Consider the following 12,791-nt stretch of genomic DNA (forward strand, 5'->3'; position numbering starts at 1 on the left):
AAATAGAAAGAAATTTATTGGACAACTAAAAATATATAGAAAAAACTAGCCGGGCATGGTGGCGCATGCCTGTAGTCCCAGCTACTCGGGAGGGTGAGGCAGGAGGATCGCTTGAGCCCAGGAGTTTGAGGTTGCTGTGAGCTAAGATGACGCCACGGCACTCTAGCCCGGGCAACACAGTGAGACACTGTCTCGAAAAAAAAAAAAAAATAGTATCTTTTTATAAGGTTGTTGGAGGAATTCATGAGATAATGTTCATAAAACACTAAGAACAGGGCCTGGCCTTAGCAGATGCTCAATAAATGTCAGCCACTATTACCTGTGGTAAAAAAAAAAAAGCTTTCCCATTTCTCATGTGGTACTGTGAAGTTCTCTGTGGTAAGTTAGGATTAGAACACTTAAAGATGTAATGCCTCTTCCTTAATTCTTTTCTCTACCTTTAAGTCTTAAAATTGAAGCTAGTGGAAGAAAGGAAAGAGGAGAAATGGCTGCTAGCTATGTTCTAGTTGGTTCCCAATGACAGCAGCATCAGTTTGAACTGTCTCCCAGAAGTCTGTGTTGCTATGGCTTTTACACATGCCTCTTCACAAGCCATTGCCAAACAGATAAGGTATGCTAAGAGAAGCCTACCTGTTCAGGTTCTTGACACCTGGCAATTTGTGAATGCTGCTTTTTTTGGAATCTGGAAAACCATCAAACTCTTTTTCTTCCTCTTTACCTTACTGGGACCCTTCTGGTTGATTAGAGCCTACCAAGAATCAGACATTCAAAAGCCATAATAAAATAATGAAGTCAGAACTGCAACAAGGAACTGACTCAAGGACCAGGGCCCTCTGCTGCTGGAACCCAGGGAAAATAGTTCTCATTTAAAAAAAATAGGAAAGATACAAAAAAGTCAAACAGTTCATCTTCCCTAAAGACTCAGTGTTCTTTCTCAAGGCCTCTTCCTTCTTTCTTGAAGGTACACTCAGTTCTGGAGCAGAAGCTAGGAAACCACCCTGAGATAAATCGCTTTCCCCACCCCTTTTAATCCTGGGAAAGGACTGCCAATTCTAGAAATTCCTCCTTTGATCAGAAGATAAAGCAGAACAATGCTGTGGAACTAAGTGGATTTCTAAGGGACATTCTTCTAGGGTGTGTAAAACTTGCCTGGAAATGAGTGTGCCTGCAGGGGGTGGAGAATGGTGGAAAGCTGGTAGCCACAGCCATAAGGAATAATCACAGATTTGCTGCTAGACTTCTCATAGAAAAGAAACTCCATCTAATCTTCCCATCTCTGGGGAGCCATAGGCATGTTTATTACAGTGATTAGAGGGCTTCATCTACTCCACATTCTTCCTCTGCCCCTAGGCCGCTCACCTGAAAAAAGGGAAAAAAATCAGACTGATATCTTTCCCGTTATTTGCTGGAGGTTAAGTTTCTACTTCTTAGAGCCTTTTCATTATATGTATGTATGTATACATATATATTACATCTATCTATATATATATATATATTTCTTAAACTGAGAATTGTAGCCTAAATCAGTCTACAGATATTAGACTATGAGCCTGTGGAAGGTGTGGACCCCTTTCTCTTATTTTTTAAGGGACAATTTGTTGTAAAACGCCAGGAATCATGCCTCTGTCCATAACATCTTTGTGCCCCAGCGTCACCATCTGTATATGGGGATAATTTTCCTATCTGCTTCACGTGGTTATGCCATTTTTAAATCTAACACTTGAGGGCTAAACGCTTTACAAGCATAATCTCATTCAATTCTCCCGAAGACGGTGCTATAATTATGGAGATTCTATGTTAAGATATTTTGTAACGTAGAAAGAGCTGTCTGGCTGTGAGTTATTATGGGGCTAACTTCCTTACCTGGCTGTTGTGAGGATTAAATGAGACACTGACCTGAGAGCGCTTTCCACGCACGCTATCGAGCACTTTACACAACCCATGTGACAGGCTACTAATTACACACTCTACAGCACCTGATCCACCGTGACGACTCGGCAAATGCTGGAGTGAACGATTTTGTCTTGCCTATTTCTTTCAGTGTTCCAGTCACAAATTAACCTCGCCGCCGCTTCGGGCCAAGACCACAAATCTGGGAACCACAGCTCAGATGGAGGCGGGAGCAGAGTCCCGGGAGAGGGTACGGGAACAATAGAGTATTCGGTGGTCATGCCAGTTGGCGGGGCTTCAGACGCCCGGTCGGAGATGTGGCTGGCTGGGGTGTCCGGAGGACTTCCTCCCGGGTCTGAGGTCTGAGGCTGCACAGACAGGCGTCCGGCATCTCCGGGGAGGGAGCCGGACCCTAGCCCACAGCGCTGCAGCTCAAGCCTCACTGGACGCGCCCCTGCCCCGCCCACCAGCTCAGGTAGGCCGATGCACTAGCCAATCCACAAGAAGCCTGGGCGCGGAAGGCGGTGCTTCCCCGGCCGGAAGTGACGTGCGTGCTTGGCTGGCTGTGGAGTCGGCCGAAGCTATCCGCGGCGGCTGAGGCAGCTGAGGGGAAAATGGCTCGGACTGTGGCGGCTGCAGCGTCTCAGGTTGTGGTGGAGGCGGAGGCTCAGGCAGCGTGAGGTGAGGAGTGGTCTTGTGTGGCTGGGGCCGGTACTCGGGACCCTGCTCTGCGAGAGCGGAGAGGGGCCTCAGGGATCCCAAGATGGAAGGGTCCTTTGCCGCGGCCCCCAGCCCCCCCGGGTACCCGCCTCTGACCCTACATCCCGTACTCTTGGCGCTGCCCAGCCGGACTCACCTCCCTGCGGGCCTTGCTTCCACCTAGGCCATTGCCAACTGCCCTGCGGAAGGTGCTGGGGGCCCGCGCCCTCATCAGGCCCTTTTTGTCGGGGGCAGGGGTGCGCCTGGGAGTAAGTTTTGTCCCAAATGGGTGGTAGGCCACCCCCTTGTCCCTCGGGACAGGGCTGGAGCCTCAGTGGCCGGTCCTATTCTCTTGTCAAATTGTCCTGGCTAGTGTATGTGTTGCACTTCTCAGTTATGGCCCCTTTCGCCTCCTGTCCCATCTCTGGCTTTAGGAGCTAAAGATCCTTTTTCTTCTCCCTGGCACCCCCACCCCCACCCGATTGCCTTTTTGCCGCGAATCCACTTGCTTTGGGAAGACACATTTCAGTGTGTATTTAGCGCATCATCTTTCTGGGAGGGAGGTCAGGTTAAAAATATTTGCTTAACTCTTCCTCAGTGACGGAGGAACAATAAATAATTGAAGAAAAAAGCCCATACTTATTTTCCTCACTAAATTGGCTTTAAAAACGAGATTCTCCAGCTGTGGAATTGTATTCGGGGGTTGGGGAGAGGAGCAGGGATTGAGAAGGGAAATGAGAAGGGAGAAACTTAAGTGAAGAGGAAAGTCTGGAGATAAAGAACGTGGAAGAGAGCGCCTGTCGTAGTTCTTTCACTATATTGGCCCGATAGAAATTGAGGTTATAATTATTTTTTATTTTAAACAGTGGGTGTTTGAATTGAGTGACACGAAAGAGGCCTTCCTTTTTGAACAAGATTGCTTATTAAAGAGTATCCTAATATCTTTCCAGGTGGGTGTCAGGCAGAAAAGCTCTGCTGGAAAACTGTTTAATGTAGCATCAAAGGCCACAGAGTAGAAGAGATGCAAGAAAAGGAAAGCTATTTTTAGAGATGTATTGAAGACATAGTATAAAGGGGGAAGGCTGCACAGAGATCCAGAAATACTGATTCCAGAAGAGACACTGTACCTTTGCCTCCTTGGCTTGTGGTTCAGATCCTCACAAGAGACTCCTTTAGGCCGGGCGTGGTGGCTCACACCTGCAATCCTAGCACTCTGGGAGGCCAAGGCGGGAGGATAGCTTGAGGTCAGGAGTTTGAGACCAGCCTGAGCAAGAGCAAGACCCTGTCTCTACTAAAAATAGAAAGAAATTAGCTGGACAACTAAAAATATATATAAAAAAAAAATTAGCCAGGCATGGTGGCGCATGCCTGTAGTCCCAGCTACTCGGGAGGCTGAGGCAGAAGGATCACTTAAGCCCAGGAGTTTGAGGTTGCTGTGAGCTAGGCTGACGCCACGGTACTCTAGCCTGGGCAACAGAGTGAGATTCTGTCTCCAAAAAAAAAAAAGAGAGACTCCTTTAACAGCAGCTCTACCCTAGTGGGGGTTGGTGCTGTTATTCACCAACAAATTAGATCGAAGGACCTTAGTTGAGATATACAAACTTTTGAAATACCTGCTTGTTTAATATTCAGACAGTGTTTGAGTATTGAAAAGCATTATAACTGAATGAGGAGAGTTTTTTTATTTGTTAAATTTAGTTCAAAAATGATTTTGTGTAGGTACAAAGTATATAGAGCTTCCACAAATTCCATACATTCTGGCTAAATTAATGGAGCAGAATTTTTGTGTTTTGTGTGTGTTGCTTGTTTTCCTTGCAAACAATATCTTTTAATGTTTTCATTGACTGGTTTCACAATTTTTTCTGTTTTATATTAATGGAATATATGAGATCTAGAGTATGAAAATTCCACTATTTTATCTTGGGTTCTGCTTAAAAAGGAAAAGCAACTGCTATGTGAAATGTGTTAATAGTAATTTACAATCTCTAATCATTTTTATTGTACTCATATGACGTTCTTTTGATGGGAATTGGTATGCTTACCTTGAGGGAATTTTAGAAACTACTATAACTTCTGTAATTAGGTGTATATTAATTATATGATTTTTTTTGTTTCTCCTTCTGCCATTAATAGTTCTAAAATTTTCCATTAATTGAAGATTGCTGCATCAATTGCCATGTCCAGGAATTTTTCTTTAATCCAGCACAAAGTTTTGTACTTAGTAAGCACATTCAGTAACTGAATTTGTACCTAAAGAGTGTTGAATTTCCCAAGAGCTCAGAACTCTTATCAGAGCATCATACCAGACTTTCAGAGCAGCAGTAGTGTAGAGCACTTTTTAAAAATGCTTTGTAACTTGTCTTGCTTTGACAATCTAAAATTATCCATTTTATTAATTTACCATATTCCAAAAAGAGTTTAAGGCAGGTAAATGTTAAAGCTGAATGTTTTAGTGCAGTGCATTCACACTGTAGGTGATTTGATATGAATACCTGAGTAGGGCTAAAAATTAACCATCTGAAAGATATTAGAGTTCCAGAGGGCCTACATGGGTGCCTAACACTGCAAGGGTTCCAGGGATAGAAAAATGAATTAGACAGTGCTTGACCTCAAGGAGTTGTATAGTTCTGAGGTCCCCAACCCCTGGGCCGGTACTGGTCTGTGGCCTTGTGGCCTATTGGAACCCTGCCGCACAGCAGGAGGTGAGCAGCAGACTGAAGCTTCATCTGTATTTACACCTGCTCCCCATTGCTGGCATCACTGCATAAGCTCTGCCTCCTGTCAGATGAGCAGCTGCAGTAGATTCTCATAGGGGCCTGAACCCTACTGTAAACTGCACATGTGAGGGATCTAGGTTGTGCACTTCTCATGAGAATCTAATGCCTGATGATCTGAGGTGGAGCTGAGGTGGTGATGCTAGCGCTGGGTGCCAAAAAGATTGGGGATCTCTGCTATAGTTCATCTGGAAGACAAACGTACAAATTATAACTGTAGTAGATCTAAAGTGCTAAAAGGGATGTGGGCTGGGAGATGGAGAGGGAATGAGTGGGTCTGATGAGGAAGATGATGCTCAAATTGAGTTTTGAAGGGTGAATGCCTTCTATTAGGGTGGGATAGATAAAAGTGATCAGATTCTAGGCCCTGCTCTGCTTCTACCAAGCATTGAAATAGCAAGCTGCTTAATACTTCTCATATTCATTTTCTTATTCAGGATTTGACTACATCTAAAGCAGTGCTGTCTTGTAGAAATATGTGAGTCATATATGTAAGAGATTTTACGTTATTTTTTTCCCCTAGGTCTTTGAAATCTGGTGTGTATTTTACATGTGACTTATCACAATTCAGAACAGCCATATTTCAAGTGCTCAGTAGCTCCATGTAGCTAGTAACTACCATATTTGACAATGTAGATCTAGAGTATGAAAATTCTGCTATTTTATCTTGGGTTCCTGCTTAAAAAGGAAAAGCAACTCCTATGAGAAGTGTATTAATGGTAATTTACAATTTCTAATCATTTTGATGGTACTCATATGATGTTTTTTTCCATGGAAATTATGTTCATGCTTGGAAATATTACTGTAGGTATCCTACAGGTTGTTCATACAATTATGGCTGGGAATAGAAGAAACTTCTTTATTTTCCCTGCCTCTGTGGTTGAGTCACATTTTTGATATCTTTATTTTGTGCATTGATGGTATACTTTGTGTTCTTCCTTTACTCTGCAATCTATTATTTCTAACATGATGGATTCAAAACACAATTAGAGTACACATAGACATTTTAGATGGTTAAAAGGAGATTTATACAATTTTAAACTACTTTTTGGATTTCTTAAAATTTTAGATTTAGCTATTTGGGTACAAAAACAAATAGGATTTTAAAACACTTTTAATAGATTTGAAGGCAGTTATTATTGGCTTAGCAGCAAGTATTTATCTTTTAACCTTGAGAATACATTAAGACACTATATAATTAACATCCTTACTGTTAAACATAAAGCTTTCTGTTAGTCTTACAGTGCAACAGTTAAATTATTACAGTGTTGATTAATGTAATTTGCTGTGCATTGAGTTTATTTAAAACTATGGGCTTATTTTAGACAAGTTTCTGTTTTAATGACTATGACTAACAATAATAAAGTAAATATCCTTATATTCGTATTGATTATTATAGCTTAGCTAATGTTTTTTTTCCTTCCAAGACCTTATTACCTATGAAGCAAATATAGCAAGTATTCTCATTTTGATGAGGCCTAAAGATGTTGTCCAGGCTGGAATGCAGTGGCACGATCTTAGCTCACTGTAACCTTGAACTCCTGAGCTTAAGTGATAGTCCCGCCTCAGCCTCCTGAGTAGCTAGCACTGTATGTGTGTACCAACATGTCCAGCTAATGAAAAAAAAATTTTTCTTTAGAAATGGGGGGGGGGGGGGTCTTACTATGTTGCCCAGGCTGGTCTCGAACTGGCCTCAAGTGATCCTCCTGCTTTGGCCTCCTAAAGTGCTGGGATTGTAGGTGTTAGCCACCACACCCAGCTGGCTTGTTTACCATAATAAGGTGGAAGTATTGCTTGAACCCGAGTCTTATAATAGTAGGCCTGGTGTTCTTTGCATTGCATCTCTTCATGTGGTATTTGAGTATTTAGATACATACTAAATACCAGATTTTTGGAGTATGTATTAAAGAATGGGTACTTCCTGCCTTTAGGAAGATTATATTCCAACTAGGAGAGACCAGCTACAATCCATATAGCAAAAAGTACTTCAGTTATTTTTAAAAATTGTTAATGGGAAAGAAAAGCTGTAAGGGATAATATAGTTACACTGAAAATAGATAAAGTTAATTAGGCAAGATTTTTATTTTTGATTAAAGAGTTTAGACCTTAAACTGTTACTAAAGGGAGAAGAAGGTGATGAGGTGTCAAGGACAATGATATTTCAATTCCCAGGGAAAAACTGGGGGAAAACTTAGCTAAGGGAACATAAAGTTTAGGCTTAAGGAAGAAGTTACAAGGCTTATTTGAAATGATGGGGACAGGATAGAGGTGAAGTAAAAGATGAGAATAAATAGACATCTGCCAGTAAAGAATTTATAGGCTAGTGGTAAGAACTTTCATATTATTTGGATGATACAGGAAGTCTTATGTTAGTGCTGTGAATTCACTGTAGCTTGAGTAATGTGGTAGACATGGAAGGTTAAGAGAGCTGAAGGAGAGGTTGGTGACCATAAATGAGTAGCAGTGTAATTCTTGTTCCTGTTGTGAAATGAACAAGGACTTGATAAGGAATTTGACTGAGAAAGGAATAGGCAATGTTAAAAAAAAGAAATAAATTAAAAAAATTTACAGTATGGAAAATCCTAATTGTAACAGGCCATTTAAAAAAGTATTTTTTAAAATAAAACCAGAAATTGACAGATTACCTTCAGAACATACCAGTAGAAGCAGGAAGAAATTAAGTATTATTGAAGTTCTACTGTGGAATGAGAGGAAAAAGCAAAGACAAAATCCTCTTTCAAGATAAAAGGGATGGGAAATGGGTGGGAGGACAGGGAAATCAATGAAGGAACTTAATTTCTGGTGAGGTGGGAAAAGAACATGGATGTTGATGGGAGAGAGAGACAGTTTTGAAAATGCCTAAGGAACAGAAAACCACTTTTTTCAAATGTTTTATTTACATTTTAACATTACTCCATACATATTTTATATTATATACATTGCCCTCAAACATATTTATAGTTTTGGGAATTATGTGAACATGTATTTTCCCCCCAAGATAAGCTCTGAAGGAGACCTAATTATTTCCATAAGTGAAATCATTGTGCTATGAGTAGCCATAACTACACAGATTTTACTAAGTCACTTTGTATGTGTTCATAATATAACTGTTTTGATGAAAAAAGGTACTTTTTGGCTCCAGGGAATATGGAATAGCCTAGTTTCATCTGACTAGATCTTATAATGACATTTATCAGAGTAGAATTCTTTATATATTGAAATGTATGACATGATACTATAATTGTTAAGGATTCTATTTTTTTAAAGTCATACTTGTTGAGGTATAATTTACATATAGTAAAATTCATATTTTTAGGTGTACAGTTCTGTGAGTTATTAAAAACAGTGACAGTTGTGTAACTGCCACCACCACAGTTAAGATATAGAATATTTCCATTACTCCAAAAAGTTTTCCTTAAGTCCTTTTTGTAGTAAATCCTTTCTGCCCACCCACTAGTCCCTGGCAATAACTGATGTGTTTTTTATCCCTATAGTTTTGCCTTTCCCAGAATGTCATATAAATTGGCATCAAACAGTATATAACCTTTTGAGCCTGGCTTTCACTTAGCATAATGCTTTTGAGATTCAGTAAGATGTCTCTTTTTTTAATAAGCTATTTTTTAGAAAATACACGGAAAAATTGTGAAGTTTTAGATTTACAGAAAAATTGTGAAGATAGTATAAAGAATTACCATAAACCCTGGACCTGGTTTCCCCTATTTTTTTAAGTATGTAAACTATTTTAATTGTCAAACGTGCAAAATTCTAGAATTAAGTTTTTTGAAGATGGGAAACTATATGAAGGTTTCTGTCAAGGTAATGACTTTCTAATGACTTTTATTGTGGTAAATTATATATAACAAAATTTGTCCATTTTATCCTTTCTGTTTTGAGACAGAATGCCACTCTCTTGCCTAGGCTAGAGTGCTGTGGCATCAGCCTAGCTCACAGCAACCTCAAACTCCTGGGCTCAAGGGATCCTCCTGCCTCAGCCTCCTGAGTAGCTGGGACTACAGGCACACGCCACCGTGCCCGGCTAATTTTTTTTATATATTTTTAGTTGTCCAGCTAATTTCTTTCTATTTTTTTTTAGTAGAGATGGGGTCTCGCTCTTGCTCAGGCCAATCTCGAACTCCTGAGCTCAAACGATCCTCCTGCCTTGGCCTCCCCGAGTGCTAGGATTATAGGCATGAGCCACCACACCTGGCCCATTTTATCCATTTTTAAGTGTACAATTCGGTGGCATTAATTACAGTCACGTTGTTTTGTAACCATCACCACTGTCTATTTTCACAATTTCTTACCACCTCAAACAGAAACTCTGTTCCTATTAAGCAGTAACTATTGATTCCCCTTTCCTCCCAGCCCCTGGTAACTATTAATCTACTTTCCATCTCTATGAATTTACCTGTTTTGGTATTTCCTGTAGGTGGAATCATATAATATTTGTCCTTTTGTGACTGGCTTATTTCACTTAGCATAATGTTTTCAAGGTTAATCCGTGTTGTAGCATGTATCATTACTGTTTATGACTGAATAATATTCCATTTGTGTGTGTGTGTGTGTGCACACCACATTTTGTATGCCCATTCATTGATGGACACTTGGCATGTTTCCACCTTTTGACTATTGTAAATAATGCTGTGAGCATTAGTGTGTAAGTATTTGATTTCCTGTTTTTAGTTCTTTTGGGTATATATCTAGGAATGAAATTGCTGGGTCATGGTAATTCTGTGTTTAAAATTTTTTGAGGCAACACCAAGTGTTTTTCAAAGTGGCTATACCATTTTATATTCTTCTATCAGCAAAGTGTGAGGGCTCCAATTTTTTTACATCCTTGATACCACTTGTTATTTTCTTTTTTCTAGTTATAGTCATTCTATTAGGTTAACTAATGATGTTGAGCATCTTTTCATGTGCTTATTGGCAATAAGATGCCTTTTTTCTTTTTTTTTTAATGGGTTCTTACAGTGTTGTCCAGGCTGGAGTGCAGGAGCTATTCACTGGCTTGCCCTTCTGAGCATAGCACACTACAGCCTCAAACTCCAAGTTTTAAGCAATCCTCCTGCCTCAGCTTCCTGAGTAGCTGGGACTACAGGCATGAGCCACTGTACCCAGCTAATGGTAGGAATGCTTGTTTTAATAATTGGACAGATATATGTATTTTTAAATGTATTTTAATGCCTATTATATACTAAGCATTTTATGTACATAATTTTTTTAACTTGAAAGCAGTATATTAACTGTCTTTTACAGATGAGAAAACTAAAAACTAAAGATAAAGGGAGATTAAGTAACATGCTTAAAATCACACAGTTAATAAGAGGGAAGTCTGTTTGACCTGTGGTCTTGTTACTACATGATTTTTTTTTTTTTTGAGACAGTCTTGCTCTGTTTCCCGGGCTAGAATGCAGTGGCATCATCATAGCTCACTGCAGCCTCAAACTCCTGGGCTCAGCCTTGCAAGTAATTGGGACTACAGGTGTGCGCCACTACGCCTGGCTAATTTTTCTATATTTTGTAGAGATGGGGTCTCACTTTTACTCAGGATGGTCTGGAACTCCTGGCCTCAAGAATCCTCCTGCCTCAGCCTCCCAGAGTGCTAGGATTATAGGCATGAGCCACTGTGCCTAGCCTACTACATGATTTTTTTCTCCTGTTATCACTGTTCTATAAAACTAAAAATTCGTCCGGGCATGGTGGCTCGTGCCTGTAATCCTAGCACTCTGGGAGGCCGAGGCGGGTGGATCGCTCAAGGTCAGGAGTTCGAGACCAGTCTGAGCAAGAGCGAGACCCCGTCTCTACTAAAAATAGAAAGAAATTAATCAGACAACTAAAAATATATACAAAAAATTAGCCGGGCATGGTGGTGCATGCCTGTAGTCCCAACTACTCGGGAGGCTGAGGCAGGAGGATCGCTTGAGCCCAGGAGTTTGAGGTTGCTGTGAGCTAGGCTGACGCCACGGCACTCACTCTAGCCCGGGCAAAAGAGTGAGACTGTGTCTCAGAAAAAAACAAAAAAAACTCAGCTTCACCACTCTGGAGAATTTTAATCTGTCATGCTAGCATACAGGTGGCATTAAAATTTTTGTTAAATGTCTGGCTTGTTTGTTCTCTCTGCAGTACATTTCCTCCTGCTGCTCTATACCAAGGGTCAGAGTAACGGTGGGCTTCTCTCTCCTATGAAGGGCTTATTGGTTTCTGGAATTTAATTCATTAGGGTTTTTAGTGTCCTTTGTTCTCTGGTATATCTTAAAACTAGTATTATTTTTTTTTTTTTTAGCTTATTTAGCTTTTTGTTGTTGGGGTGAGAGTGACAGTCTCTTGCCACATTGTATATCCTAATAAGCAAAAATCCCTCTACTACATATTTATCATCTTTATTTTTAAATAATAAAGCATGCAAATGATGAAAAATTTAAAACTGTACCAAAGTTTAGACAGTGAAAAGTAAGTCTGCCTCCTTCCATTGACTTTCCCTAGTCCTCCAGTTTCATTAATAGTTATTGACTTTGTAATTCCTTACTTTCCTCAATCTCCTAAGGTGTCTCTTCCTTTCCAAGTGCTTCTGATTGTATCTATGCTTCTGATTGTGTCCTAGTCAACTATATCTTCTATCATGTATCTTCTATCTGTGCCTCTCAATCTTTTTCCCTGAATCTTTCCTTTCAGTCTGCCTCTCGTCGAAGGCCTTTCCCATTTTAAACAGCCATTTCCGATATCGCCTCCTCCTATTTACCTATCTCTCCTAGTTCCCTTTACTGTTAAAGAATTGAAAGAATAGTGTGCCCTTGTTATTTTTTGTTCTTTACTTTTCTTTTAGTTTTCCACACCTTCTAAAACTCTCTTCTTTAAAAAAAAATCACTAATGAGGGGGAGGGGAAATAAGGAGTGACTGCTATTGGTTACAGGTTTCTTTTGGAGGTGGTGAAAGTATTCTGAAATTTGGAATTTTGAATATACTAAAATCAACTGAATTGTGTACTTTAAAAAGGTGAATTTTGTAAGTGAATTATATCGCAATAAAACTATTTAAAAATCACTAGTGAGCTTAGTTCTAGTGTGTTTCTTCCAGTCCTCATCCTATGTTGTCTCTCTGTAGTTTCTGATGATGCTTGACGATTTCCTTAAGATACTCTATTCCCTGTATTTCTCTGATAACATCCCTCACACCTGTTACATTTCCCTCTGACATTCTGTTTCCTGCTTAAATATTAGTGGCTCTCATGATTTCCTTTTTGTTTCTTTTTATCTTCACTCCACGCATTCTCCCAGGGTAATCTCAACTACTTCCATGACTTTAGGTCTTCAGCTGTACATAGATAACCCCTAAAGATTTATCTCTAGCCAAAATTGCTCTTTGAGCCCAAGGCCAGTATTTCTAATCCCCCAACTAGATGAGTACTATATTTCTTTTTTTTTTTTTGA

The 12,791-nt window shown here is 40.1% G+C and overlaps 1 protein-coding gene across 1 annotated transcript in view; it reads left to right on the plus strand.

Moving 5' to 3' along the window:
• Nucleotides 1–2,434: 2,434 nt before the first annotated feature.
• The window catches only part of PIK3C2A (phosphatidylinositol-4-phosphate 3-kinase, catalytic subunit type 2 alpha), a 95,471-nt gene continuing 85,114 nt past the window's right edge, over nucleotides 2,435–12,791 (plus strand). Inside the window, exon 1 of the mRNA XM_012654351.1 lies at nucleotides 2,435–2,571. The gene's annotated coding sequence lies outside the window, so the exon portion shown is untranslated. The remainder of the gene's footprint in view (nucleotides 2,572–12,791) is intronic.

The sequence above is a fragment of the Propithecus coquereli genome, unplaced genomic scaffold, assembly GCF_000956105.1.
Source record: "Propithecus coquereli isolate 6110/MARCELLA unplaced genomic scaffold, Pcoq_1.0 Scaffold44, whole genome shotgun sequence".
NCBI classification, from domain to species: Eukaryota; Metazoa; Chordata; class Mammalia; order Primates; family Indriidae; genus Propithecus; species Propithecus coquereli.